Here is a 13506-nt window from a genome sequence, read left to right on the forward strand (position 1 = left end):
ATTTGAGAAAAGGTTTAAACTGCTTTACACTTTTATTTTTTGAGCTATAGTTTCTGTTACCTTAGGAGTGTGCCTTAACATAACACAGTAGCAATCCTCTCAGCCCATTCAAGCTACAATGCCCACTGTGTCCCTTCCATGGGCTCCTGAAGAGACAAAGCAGCTCTTTGACGTAAACAACAGAGAAAGGCTTGCTGTAAAGCAGGAATCCAGCCCAAAAAGGAGTAGCCCAAACAACCAGGAGTTATTCTGCCAGCGCTTCTGACAGTCCTGCCACAAGAAGACTCCTGGGCCCTGTGAGGCCTTGAGCCAGCTCTGGGTGCTCTGCTGTAAGTGGTTAAGGCCTGAGATGCATACCAAGAAGCGGATGTTAGACTTGCTGGTGCTGGAGCAGTTCCTGGCCATTCTTCCTGAGGAACTCCAGGCCTGGATGCATGAACATCATCCAAAGAGTGGAGAGGAGGCAGTGGCTTTGCTGGAGGATCTGGAGGTGGAGCTGGATGAACCACACCAGCAGGTAGGAAGGGGTCCTATGCACTTTGGTAGAACAGCCTGGAGAGGGTGTCCAAGCTGGTCCTTTGTGGGATCTCTGGGGATTATGTGCACTGTAGCCCCTTCAGATGCCCATATGAGCCTGCTTGTCCTCAGATTTCAGCCCAGGCCCATGTGGAGGAAATGCTTTCTTTTTTCTTTTTCCTTTTTAATTTAATTTTATTTATTTTTGAGACAGAGTCTCGCTCTGTCCCCCAGGCTGGAGTGCAGTGGCACAATCTCAGCTCACTGCAACCTCCACCTCCCAAGTTCAAGCAATTCTCCTGCCTCAGACTCCCGAGTAGCTGGGACTATAGGCGTATGCCACTATGCCCCGCTAATTTTTTTTGTATTTTTAGTAGAGACGGGGTTTTACCACATTGGTCAGGTTCCAACTCCTGACCTCAATTGATCCACCTGCCTTGGTCTCCCAGAGTGCTGAGATTACAGGCCTGAACCACTGTGCCCAGCCAGGAAGTGCTTTCTGAGACATCAGTGCCTCTCAGTATGGCTAAGGAAGCAACATATCTCCAGCCTCAATTTGTAGAAACTCAGCTTAAAAGTGACTCTCAGGACTCTCAACAGCAAAAGGATTGTGGTTAGTGTTGACACTTAGATCATATGGGTACCCTGGAGACCTTAGAATCATCCATCATTTGGCAAATATATATTTACTTTTTATGAGCTAGGCACTATGCAAGGCACTAGGAATAGTAAACAAAGCAAACATTATCTTTGGTTTCACAGAGACAGTCTTGTGACAGAGGTACTAAATACGCAAATAAATATACTGTGACATTGTATATGGGGAGAGAGGTAGTCAGGGAAGGTCTCTCTGAGGAAGTAATGTGGGAGCTGAATCTTAAAAGTGGTGTAGAAATTAGCTAAGTGAATAATAGAGAGGAAAGCATTCCAGACCAAAAGAGCATGTGCAAAAACTGGAGTGAAAAAGAAATTAGTGGGTTTGAGGAATTGAGAGAAAACTAGTGTGACTAGTGTGTGGAGGCAGAACCCTAAAGAAGTGGTCAGGGGCCAGGGCATGAGGGCTTTGTGGTTCCTGTTAAGAAGTTAGAAAATCTCAGCTACTTAGGAGGCTGAGGCAGGAGGATTGCTTGAGTCCAAGTGTCTGAGACCAACCTTGGCACCATAGCGATACTCCATTACCCTCTGCCAAAACATCAGTAAATCTGTAGCTTTCACAGTGTGTAAAACCTAGCTCTGGGCTCTGCCCTAAAGGAGGTGAGTGCCCCCAGAATGACTGCTATTCATTTGAGGCAGCATGATTGCCAAATCAGAGGTAACAGTTCTGAGAAGGGAGAAATCTGTCTTTTCAGGCCCTGGTGGGGGTATTAGTGGAATGACTGGAATTTGAACTAGATCATAAAGAACCGGTAGCATTTCACTTAGAGAGCATCAGGAACGATGTTCCTCATACTTATCCCTCTTCTAGCTCTCTGTCCCTCTATTAGCTTCTTCAGTCACATTAAGACTTGTAGCCGTTCATCCCTTTTTTCCTCTCAATGTTTCTTTCCTTCCCTGTCCCATCAGACACATGGTACATTTCAGTTTTTTGCAAATATGGTCAACATTTTTCCACCCCACTGCCACATACCCACATGTACACACACACCTCTACCCTGGTGAACTAGTCTTATAAAATACCACCTCTGATCAAACTTTCTCCATTTTTCTGCCAACCCAATTCATAGCTATTCTTCAAGATTCAATTCAGCTGTCACCTTCTTCAGGAAGCCTTTCTTGATACCCTCCCACCACATGTTTGAGTTTTATGATACCCCTTGTGCATGCCTCTGTCATAGCATTAGCATACTATATTATTGCTTCATTTGTCTAAAGTTCCTGTATATCCCCCACAACTGATTTGTAGAAAATGCTCAGTAAAGGTGAATGATGAAGTCTGAGCAGAGAAATAAGGTGGAAAAGTACAAATCATGATAAGAGGACATGACTATATCAGTTTGCTGAGACTGAGTAGCTGATAGAGGAGTAATGCTAACAAGGTGGTCTGGAACAAAATTGTAGAGAGCCTATTTTTCTTTTCTTCTTGAGATGGGGGCTGATTTGAGCAGTAATATGATTTGGCTCTGTCGCCCAGCCCAAATCTCATCTCAAATTGTCATCCCATATGTCCAGGGAGGGACCTGGTAGGAGATGACTGAATCATGGGGGCAGTTTCCCCATGCTGTTCTCATGATAGTTCTCATGAGATCTGATGGTTTTAAAAGTGGCAGTTTTCCCTATGCACTTTTGCTTTCTTGCCACCTTGTGAGAACTGTGAGTCAATTAAGCCTCTTTTGTGTATAAATTACCCAGTCTCAGGATCTTTATAGCAGTGTGAAAATGAACTATACAAGCAGGTATGAACATGTGCCCTGTAAGCTGGATATAAGCTGGATTGCAGAGGGAGGAGATAAAGGACCACTTTGAAGACTGTTGCTTTAGTTCCAACTCAACATTATGAGGGCTAACAGTAGGGCAGTTTCAGGTGGTGGATGGAGAGGGGGAGAGAGAGATGTAGCTAGATCACTTGTCCTAAAGCTCCAGAGGGTACTGGAAAGAGGACAGAGTGGCTCTTTCTGACTCCTCTCCTGGCTTCAGCAAGGGAACCAGGGTAACAGGATTGGAATCTTCCTATGTCTGATGGGTGGAAATGATGCTCACTTTCCCAAAGGAAATGAAGAACATCATTTTTAGAAATAGTGCCATCTAAAAAATATGAGCTATACTTTCTTCATTATGGTCTTCTTTGTTATACCTAGGGAGGACTTTTAATGACTATAGGATACTTCTTAACTATAGGGGTATGTTTGTTCATTCTAGAATCATTCTGAAATGCATGTTTTCCAAATTATCTAGTAACAGCATTATTAGAAAATAAGGTGTTCCACATGCTCAGGTTTTCCTAAATAACTGAAACTTGCTATTTGCTGGTCAAACTTTATTATTTAATGGGCCACTTACTGAGATGTATAACATATTCTTGGAGTAGGCTGAACACAATCCTTTTCATGAAAACTTAATTACAATTAATTCAATTAATAAAATTATCCATAATTTAGAAATATTAATAGTGCTCACTCTGGCCTGCATTCACTGTTGTCTTTGGAGGCTTTAGGTAGGTAGGTCTATAAGATTTATCATAAAATGGTAGCAGACAACCATAGTAATAGATAGCAGATAATTTTAAATAGTCCGTCTCCAAAGCCCATGTTCTTAACTCCACACTACAGATGGAATGTAAAAATATGAGAGAAGAGAAGAGTTAGGAAAATGAAACTGGAAAGGGAGGCAGGGACAATCTCACATCAAGAGTGATGTGATTGTATATCTGAATGACTTTAAAAATATATCAGTGGCTGGGCGTCACTCTCAGAAAGTGCATTTTCCTTGGACTGGAGTGGGGCCCAGGCATGGGCTTGCTTTTTTTCCTTAACTCTCTAGGTGTAGCTAGGGTCGAGAATCCCAGTTCTAGGATCATAAAGGGCTTGTATGCTCAACAGATGAGTTTAGATGTGAAGCATATTTTTTTCTTTAATAATAAATTAATTTTTTTGATAATTTTTATGAATTTCTGAGGTCATCATTCTTGTATTCTAACACCTTTCCTCTGGGTTCACTCTTGTTGAAATCTATCCTTTAAAAATTATTTTAGTGAGGTTCTTTGGGTGGTAGACTGAGCTTTTGCATGTTTAAAAGTTCTCTTATTTTGCCCTTCCTATTAAATAATGACTTAACTGGGATAAAATTCTAAATTGACGTTTTTTTCCCTTAGCATTTTGAAGATACCATTAATATTTTACTGTCTTCTAGCTTCTATTGTTTGCTAGTAAAAAGCTACTAACAGTCTAAATGCCTTTAAAAACGTATTCCATCTGTTCTTTTTAATAGGTTTTTAATTTACTCTTAACTTTTATGCTCTGAGTTTCACTAAGTATGTCCAATATGGTTTCATCTTTGTTCATCTCGCTTGGCCTGTAAATGTAGTTTTGTTCTAATACCCATGTTTTTCTTCAATCTGGGGAATTCTCAGCTATGAGTTTCTTAAATAAGCATCTTTTTTATTCCTTATATTATTGTCTGCTGAATCTTCTAATAAGTACTGTTTAGAACCACTTGTCAATCATCCATTTCACTTAACTGCTTCTTCATATATTTTATGTCTGTCTCTCTGTGGTACATCCTAGTGGACTCCGCTTCTAATATCTTCCAGTTTATTCTCCCTTTGACTGTCTTCAGCCTGTCCATTCAATCGAAGATTTTATTTCAAAGACTATCATTATTTCTAAAATTTCTATTCAGTTTTCATAGCAATTATCCTTGTTCTGCTTATTTTGTTTCATTATTTGATGTTTATTTGCCATGGATGTATGTTATCATTTGTTTTTCCGTATCTTTATTAACTTCGTCAGGCTGTTTTTGATGAAAGTAATTTCATCTGGATTGAATTCATGTTCCAATTGGTGATTTTGTAACCATCTTTCTTAGCATTCAATTCATTTGCATTGAAATTTCTATTTCTAGGCTCATTTTGAGTTCTGATCTGTTTATATTCTCTCCTTCGTTTACCAATTCTGTTGTACTTTTACCTGTACCACCCCCAATCCCTCGCCAGAACAAGGTTTTATACAGTGGTATATTTATTTCAGGACTCCTGTTCCATGTGATATCACAAATATCATCAATGTAGTCAGGCTACCAGGTGGCTTCACATAGTTCTTGGTCACTGGGTTCTCTCTTGTTCTATGCTCGTTAAGGTACTTGTGTATGTGTGTGCCTGTGTGTTCCACCTAGCGTTTGGCACCATGCAGCGAGATGGTGCCCGTCCCCCCTCTCATGGAGCACCTTTAGTTCTCCAGGTTCCTCTGGTGACAAGACTTCAGTCACTGTGTAAGACCTGGAGCCCAGCAGGCCCAGAGCTTCAGCTATAGCCACCATTCTGTGTTTTTGCTTCCTTTCTGGTCCACAGAAATGTTTATCCTTTGGGTTTTTTTTTTCACAGATGTGTTTACAGATTTTTAATTTGTATCCGTTACTCTGTGTATTTGGAGGTGAAGCATGAACTCACTGTGCCATCCTGACTGGAAATACACCATTTTCCTCAACCTTTTTTATTCAGTTACAAATTAAGTTTCTACGTTGTGCTTCTTTTTTATAATCCATATATATTCTTCTGCTGCTAATATGGATTTTAGTTCTTATATCTGTAACAGTCTTTTGGATGCCATCTATAATAGCCACTTTTTTATCTGCTAATTGTTCTAAAAAGACTATAATATCTGTGCAATTTGCTTTCAGATTCTGCATAGAGATATATTTCAGGTAGCTCTATGGTTTGAACGTGTCCCGCAGAATTCACATGCTGGAAATTCAATCCCCAGTACAACAGTGTTGAGAGGTGGGCCTTTCTTAAAAGGTGATTAGGTCACGAGGGCTCTGCCCTCATGAAAGGATTAATGCCTTTATTGTGGGAGTGGGTTAGTTATCATGGGAGTGGGTTCCTAATAAAAGGATGAGTTTAGTGTATTCTTTTATCCCCCACCCCACCTTTCCCCTTTTCTTTCTCTCTCTTCCCCTCCACCTTCTGCCATAGGATGGCATTGCAGGAAGACCCTCACCAGATGTCAGCATCTTGATCTTGAACCTTCAAGCCTCCAGAAGTGTCAGGAAATACATTTCTGTTCTTTATAAATTATCTCTTCTGTGTATTCTGTTATAGCAGCACAAAATGGACTAAGACAGGTAGCTGTAACATAAAATTTTAAAGTACCCAAAGACTTTAAGATAACCTTAAATAACCACTAACAGTGAGGGGCTTTTAAGCAGTGTGGCAAACTAGTATGTTGAGATTATTTATTGCAGGCTCTGGTGTAAAACAAGGCCCCAAGGGAAGGTTGATCTCACTCTTATAATGTGCTTTCTCAGCTGTGCCTCATCCCTGGGTTCCTGACCTTCACAGAACAGAAGCTCCAAGTCAGATGAGAATCACTTTTCTCAGACAGGTTGCTAGTGAACTTTGTTCCTCATCCACACTCTCGAAGATCTGAATCCACTGTCTGACCATGGCTCCTTCTCCTCTCATCAAAGTCTCTTTAGTCAATACATTTTAGCACAATGAATCCCATTGCCTCTGCCTAGAGTTAGCTGTGACTTGTCTGTGTCCTAGTGTTTCAACTGTCATGATTGTCTTTTCTCTTTTTTTTTTTTTTTCCATTTAATGTTCCTTATCCACTCAAAGCACTGCTTTTCCCTGTGTTCTTCCTAAGTAGTTACAAATTCTGCCCTTTACTCTGGGTCCTAAAAATGGGATTAAGTTCAGAGACACATCCCTTGGGTATGAAAATCTCATGTTTTCAAAAACTATAGATTATTGAGGATATGGCCACATCTCCTGCCCTGGAGAAATTGAGGGTGTTGAGACTCCACTCAGTGGAACCTCTGTAGGAAAGATAGGCAGAGGAATTTTAGGAACATGGTTCCCCTGGGTAAAGACAGATGGAAGTCATGGGTCTGTTAAAGAACCTTCTCTCTATTAGTAGCTGTTAGCCTGGTAAGTCTGAAATGACCCACAGAATACAGCTTCACGCTTGACAGATCCGCAGTGTTCTTTACAGGAAAAGTAGTGAGGTCTTTAGGGACCAAAGCAATTTCTGTTCTATCCTCAGTGATAAACCTTGTTTTGTCCAAGGTGTCAAGCCTAATCTTTTTGTTCTGCACATGGGAAATGGGATACTTCCCTGTGCTCTGATTTCCTCATTTTTTCAGTATTCCCAGGGGCCTTCAGGGCAACCTGCACAGAACTATTTTATGGCACTTATGGGGTACTGCCCCTGTTGACTTCCTTTCTCTCGTTTTATTTTTCTCTATTCAACTTTGGGCCTTCCCTGGAGAACCTATTCTTATCTTAGATCTCTTCTGTTGTTTACTATGCTTGTTCGTTGGATCATGATTATCATTCTCCCTATTTTTCTCCATTATTTTCTTCAATCATGCCCTTGAAGTTCAGTCCATTCTCTCTTCTATTGCCATCTCCCAATTTCCTCCTCAAATGTTTTAAAACCATTTTATTGGTGTATTTAAGCCATTTACTTCTAGTATATGTATTTTAGTTCCTGTATACTCCAGTGACCTTTGAATGTTCTACTTTTCATTTCAGATGATATTATCAGAATCAAAGTTGAACTCACTCAAGAGCAGGAACTTACTGTAGATATGGATTCCCAAGAAAAGCTACCTGGCAAAATCAGTGGAAAGGTTTCTGAATGTGGAGAAACCCAAGAACATGAAGGACAGACAGAAATGTATCAGAGAGCTGGGTGCAGTGGCATGCCTGTAATCCCACCACTCTGGACCAAGACAGGCAGATCACCTAAGGTCAAGAGTTGGAAACCAGCCTGGGCAATATGGTGAAACCCCATCTCTACTAAAAATACAAAAATTAGCCAGGCATGGTGGTACATGTCTGTAATCCCAGCTACTCAGGAAGCTGAGAGGAAAATCACTTGAACCTGGAAGGTGGAGGTTGCAGTGAGCCAAGACTGCACCACTGCATTCCAACCTGGGCGACAGAGCAAGATTCCATCTCAAAAACAAACAAAAAGAAATATATCAGAGAAATTCATCAACTGAGAGAAAATATAAGTGTGATGAATGTGGGAAAACATTCATTCAAAACTCAAGCCTCATTAGACATAAAAGAATCTGTACTGGTAAGTTACCCTATTCATGTAATGTATGTAGCAAAACTTTTACTGAGAGCTCACAACTTACTGACCATCAGAGAATACGTAGCCAAATAAAACCCTGTTATTGTGTTGAGTGTGAAAAAGCCTTTTATTACAGTTCACGTCTTACTCAACACTGAAGGTCCCATATAGGAGAGAAACCTTTCCAATGTAATGAGTGTGGGAAAGCTTTTCATTACAGGTCAGATAATTTACCAGAGAGACACCAGAGAACTCACATGGGAGAGAAACCATACCAGTGTAATGATTGTGGGAAATCCTCTCTGAGCTCATGTCTAATACAACATCAGAGTTCATACTGTAGAGAAGCCATGGCAGTGTAGTGAGTGTGAGACTAGTACTCAGGCCTCTTCTGTCACCAGAAAATCCACAGTGGAGAGAAACCATGTGAATGTGACAAGCATGGAAAGGCCTTCAGATATAGCTCAGCTCTTGTTGGACACCAGCGAATCCATGATGGAAAGAAGCCCTATGAGTGTGATGTGTGTGGGAAAGCTTTCAGTAACACCCCACATCTTCTGGGACACCAAAGAACCCACACTGGAGAAAAGCCCTGCAAATGTGATATATATGGAAAAGCTTTCCAGCAGAGCCCACTCCTCATTATACATCAGCAAATCCACAATTGAAAGAAGCCCTGGTGATGTCAAGCGTGGTACAACATTGTTCATCTATGCTCATTCCTGTGGAGCATCAAAAAAGCACAACTAGAAAAAGATGCCACCAATGCAGTGATGTAGGGAACTCTACAGTCACTATTGCAATTTCAGTAGTCACTTAAAAAATACAGCCAGGCATGGTGGCTCATGCCTGTAATCCCAGGGGGAATCACTTGAGACCAGGAGTTCAAGATCAGCCCGGGCAACATAGAAAAATTACATACAACATACAAAAAATTTAAAAATTAGCTGGACATGGTGATGCATGCCCATAGTTCCAGCTACTCAGGAGGGTGAGGCAGGAGGACTGCCTGAGCTCAGGAGTTCAAGGCCGCAATGAGCTATAATTGCACCATTGCACTCCTGCATGAACAACACAGCAAGACTCTGTCCCAGAAAAAGGAAAGCAAATACATACGAAGGCTGAAATAGTCAGGCACCTGGAAGCTTGCTAAATAAGGCTTTCTGATTCTCTGCCATTAGGCATTATCACCTGATAAACTGGGACTTTGCAGGGGCTTATTCCATACTCTCAAACTTTTCTATAAAGCAAGTGGCTCAGGAAATCTAAACATTCTATTAGATGTATATTGGAGGTTTTAGCGATTACTACTGTTCTCGTTCCCCTTCCCTTTTTCTCCTATTTCTTTAGAGTTGGAGTAATAATCTTGTCTAGAGTGTGAAATTAGAATTAATATCTGAACTACATGAAAAGAAAGCCCTGTATTTTTTTTAACTTGATAAAATACAATAGCCTTTTACTTACTTACCCTAAAAGCATTGTGACATACAAAAGTCATTGGTTCTGTGAGGGTAAAAGAAGATCTATTATGCAAATTCCCAGTGACCTTTCACATCCTAAAAATGGCAAACAGACCAAATGGGCTGTATTTGGCCTGCACAGGCATTTCCCTGCCCAATGCAGTATTTAAAAAATATTTAAAACTATTGCCATTATTTAGGAATCTGGAGATTTCACATAAAATCTAACTTTCCAGATACTGTTACAAAAATGCATGATGTGACTATACTAGATACCACATTCCCACATAGCAACAGATGATGAGCTGATTCTTACTACTCTCCATTCAGACATGGTCCTCACTGCCACACAGCCTCTGTTGCCTTATATTGCCCCCCTTCATTCACCCATTTAACTTGTGTGCCCTAAGGATTTCTTAGTGGGGCTTCAGGGACTCTGGGTGCTTTACCACCCAAACAGCTTCACTTTCAGTCATTTTACATATATGCCAATTAAATTTTTCTATGAAGAATGGGTTTTCTGCTAATAAATTTGAAGATTTAGGTTAAAATTTTTAAATATATTCTTTGATCACCTGAAGTTAGAGGAAAGCACTTCAAAATTTTATTTGGATAGAATTTGTAGGTAATCTACTGAAAGTCAACTATAATAGCTTTTAGCAGACTTCTTAGAGACTAGTTCTTTGAGTAAGATAAAAAACACATGAAGAGGGTCAACATTAAGTGTAACAGTGCAAAAGTACTGGGCCAAAAGCAGGTATTAAATTGAGGAGAGAATCATTTACATTTGAAGCATTTAGTAATAGGAGCAGTTATGGGAAAACAGTAGGATGAGGCCAAAATGGGAAAGTGGAGAGGTAGGGGGGAAAAAGCAGCTAAGAATAAGGGAAGGATGGGGATAAACGCTATGAGCACAGGGAAGTAAAGAGAAATTAGGGGGGAAAGGGAAAAAGTGGTTAAAAAAGGACAACAGCACCACGAAAACAAACTGCAAAGAGGAAATGGAAGCCAAGCTAGTGAAAGCACAGTAGAGGAGAAAGCAGCAACCTTTAGAGAAATGTGAGGTGGAGGCTGAAGGTCTCTCGAAATTGGAGCACTTTATGTTCTTCTTATCAGTGATTTCAGAGTAATAACCTTTTATTTCCATGCTGTGTAGGCCAAATGCCTTGTATGAAGGATCCTAACCCAAACCAAAGTTTACTACTACTACTTGAGGTCCACTCAGGATCCTTGCCCTGTGTTAGTCTCTGAGTGTTGACACAGGATACCTCTTTTCCTACCACTCTAGGTCCCAATTTGTTGCATCCTGCTCAGCCTAGATGCCAACTCAGCAAAAAGATTCTCCTGAAGAGCAAAAATATATTCTTGGCTTTTCTTCAAGAGGCATCCAGAGTGCTCCTTTTTCGGAAGAAGTTTGTCTATTCCCCCTCTCCACCCTGCAACAGTATTTTCTGAGATAGTAATATCCATTCCAAATTAAATAAATGATCCATGCAAAAGGAAGAGCCCTTATAAACCATAGTAATAGTAGCTGCCATTTGTTGAGCACTTACTGTGGTCCAGACATTGTACTAAGCACCTTATATATTTCATGTAAACTTTCCAATTCTTCTGTTAGGTTCCACATATTTTCTTAAACAATGTATAGATATAAATTATTCTTAGGAAAAGTTTATAATAAAATGACAAGTTTTTATTACATTAAAATGTCAAGTAGCATAACTGCTTATGTTCATCACTGAATATATTACATAATATAATCACAAATATGTAAACCATTTAAAATAGTAAAAATTGAAAGGAAATGACAACAAACTCAACTGCATTTAGGTGATGAAAACAGAGTGATTTCCCTTTTTCTTCCTATTTCTCTATATCCCAAATGGAAAAGTTAGAAAGAATTCATCATACACATGTATGATGAATGTACACATGTAAATATTTTTTAAAAATTAAAATGCTGGCTGGGCATGGTGGCTCACAGCTGTAATCCCAGTACTTTGGGAGCCAAACGCAGGTGGATCGTGAGGTCAGGAGTTCAAGGCCAGCCTGGCCAAGATGGTGAAAACCCATCTCTACTAAAAATACAAAAGTCAGCCAGGCATGGTGGCGGACACCTGTAATCCCAGCTACTAGGGAGGCTGAGGCAGGAGAATTGCTTGAACCCAGGAGGCAGAGGTTGCAGTGAACTGAGATCATGCCACTACACTCTAGCCTGGGGAACAGAGCAAGACTCCATTACCCCCCCAAAAAAAATTAAAATGCTACAGAATCATCTGAGTCTTTCTAGAGATTATTCTTTGATAACTTTTTCAATTATTGTCATTAGGGTTGGGTTGGCTTATTTACATATTTTTCCCCAAAAAATCACTAATTTCATTGAGCTTTTCAAAAATATTAGTAACCTACTTTCCTCTTCATCTGCTATTTGTGATTTATAATGTTTAAATGTGTTCTCTCAATTGGATTTACCATAGACTTGTTGCTTTTATGAACTTGTTAATAAAGATTTTATTTTTGTACTTATTTATTAATGTCACTATTTTTCTATTTTCTGATCCATTTTCTTCTGCTTTTACTTTTTTTTTTCCTAACTTTTTTGTTGGGGGCAGGGGAGGCTTTCTCCTTTCTCCTTAAGTTGAATGTTTAGTTCATTTATTTTTTTTCTTTTTCAATAATGAAAGCAAATGAGAATATACATCTACCAAGTACTGTTATTTTTTAAATAGTCCACTGTGGGAATCTGTGTGTGGTGGTAGTGAGGAGGTTGGGAGCTTTCTGTTTGTGTAGTTTTAGAATATACAAAGGGAAAAGAGGAAGGTCCTTCTTGTCATATACCAGACTGTATACTTAGGCCTTAATGAAGAGGTCAGAGAGACTTTTTTCTAGTAGAGAATATACCTAAGCTGAGGATAGAGCCAGGATTTTAACAAGATCTGCTACAGTGATTGGAGCCTCATTTTGTCTGGTGTTCAGGCACTCATGTTACCACAGCAGGTGCTCCAAGGTGCTGGCAAGTTGATTCTCTGAATTTGGATGATGAGCCAGGGGTACATTTGAAGAACATTCTGGGCTATTTAGGAAGTTCAGAAGGATGACCTGTTGCAGGCATCATCCAGAAAGCAGGCTGGGCTTGTGCTCAAAAACTTGATGAGATAATTTAATTCAGCAAGATACTAAATAAAGAGGGCAAAACATACTGATAATACACTGTGCATGAAAGGAAAAGCAGGAAATTGCTAAGCATTGTCTGGAATTTTTATCTGTTCAGTTGGCTATGAGGGACATGTTATGTCACAGTCAAGGGAATAAAGGACTTTAGCTTTGATTATATACTTCTAATGGAAAGAAAAGCAGGGGTTATCCTTTTTCTAAAATTTTCTTCCCAGCATAAAGAGTGTTCTAAAGTTTATTTGAAAGTCATTTATACCTACACTTTTTAAATGTTCTACACAGATTTATTTGCTCACTTATATTTGCCCTTAAAAAGCACAGGGAAGTTGAATCTGATTTTCTTTTTTTTTTTTATGAGACGGAGTTTCGCTCTTGTTACCCAGGCTTGAGTGCAATGGCGCGATCTCGGCTCACCGCAACCTCCGTCTCCTGGGTTCAGGCAATTCTCCTGCCTCAGCCTCCTGAGTAGCTGGGATTACAAGCACGCGCCACCATGCCCAGCTAATTTTTTGTATTTTTTTAGTGGAGACGGGGTTTCACCATGTTGACCAGGATGGTCTCGATCTCTTGACCTCATGATCCACCCGCCTCGGCCTCCCAAAGTGCTGGGATTACAG

General features: G+C 40.0%; 1 protein-coding gene across 1 annotated transcript in view; it reads right to left on the bottom strand.

Moving 5' to 3' along the window:
• LOC116544217 overlaps nt 1-13506 on the bottom strand; it is a 112709-nt gene that overhangs the window by 83070 nt on the left and 16133 nt on the right. The gene's annotated exons all lie outside the window — the stretch shown is intronic.

Source organism: Sapajus apella, unplaced genomic scaffold, assembly GCF_009761245.1.
Source record: "Sapajus apella isolate SASKATOON/1434 unplaced genomic scaffold, GSC_monkey_1.0 scaffold210, whole genome shotgun sequence".
In the NCBI taxonomy this organism is placed as follows: Eukaryota; Metazoa; Chordata; class Mammalia; order Primates; family Cebidae; genus Sapajus; species Sapajus apella.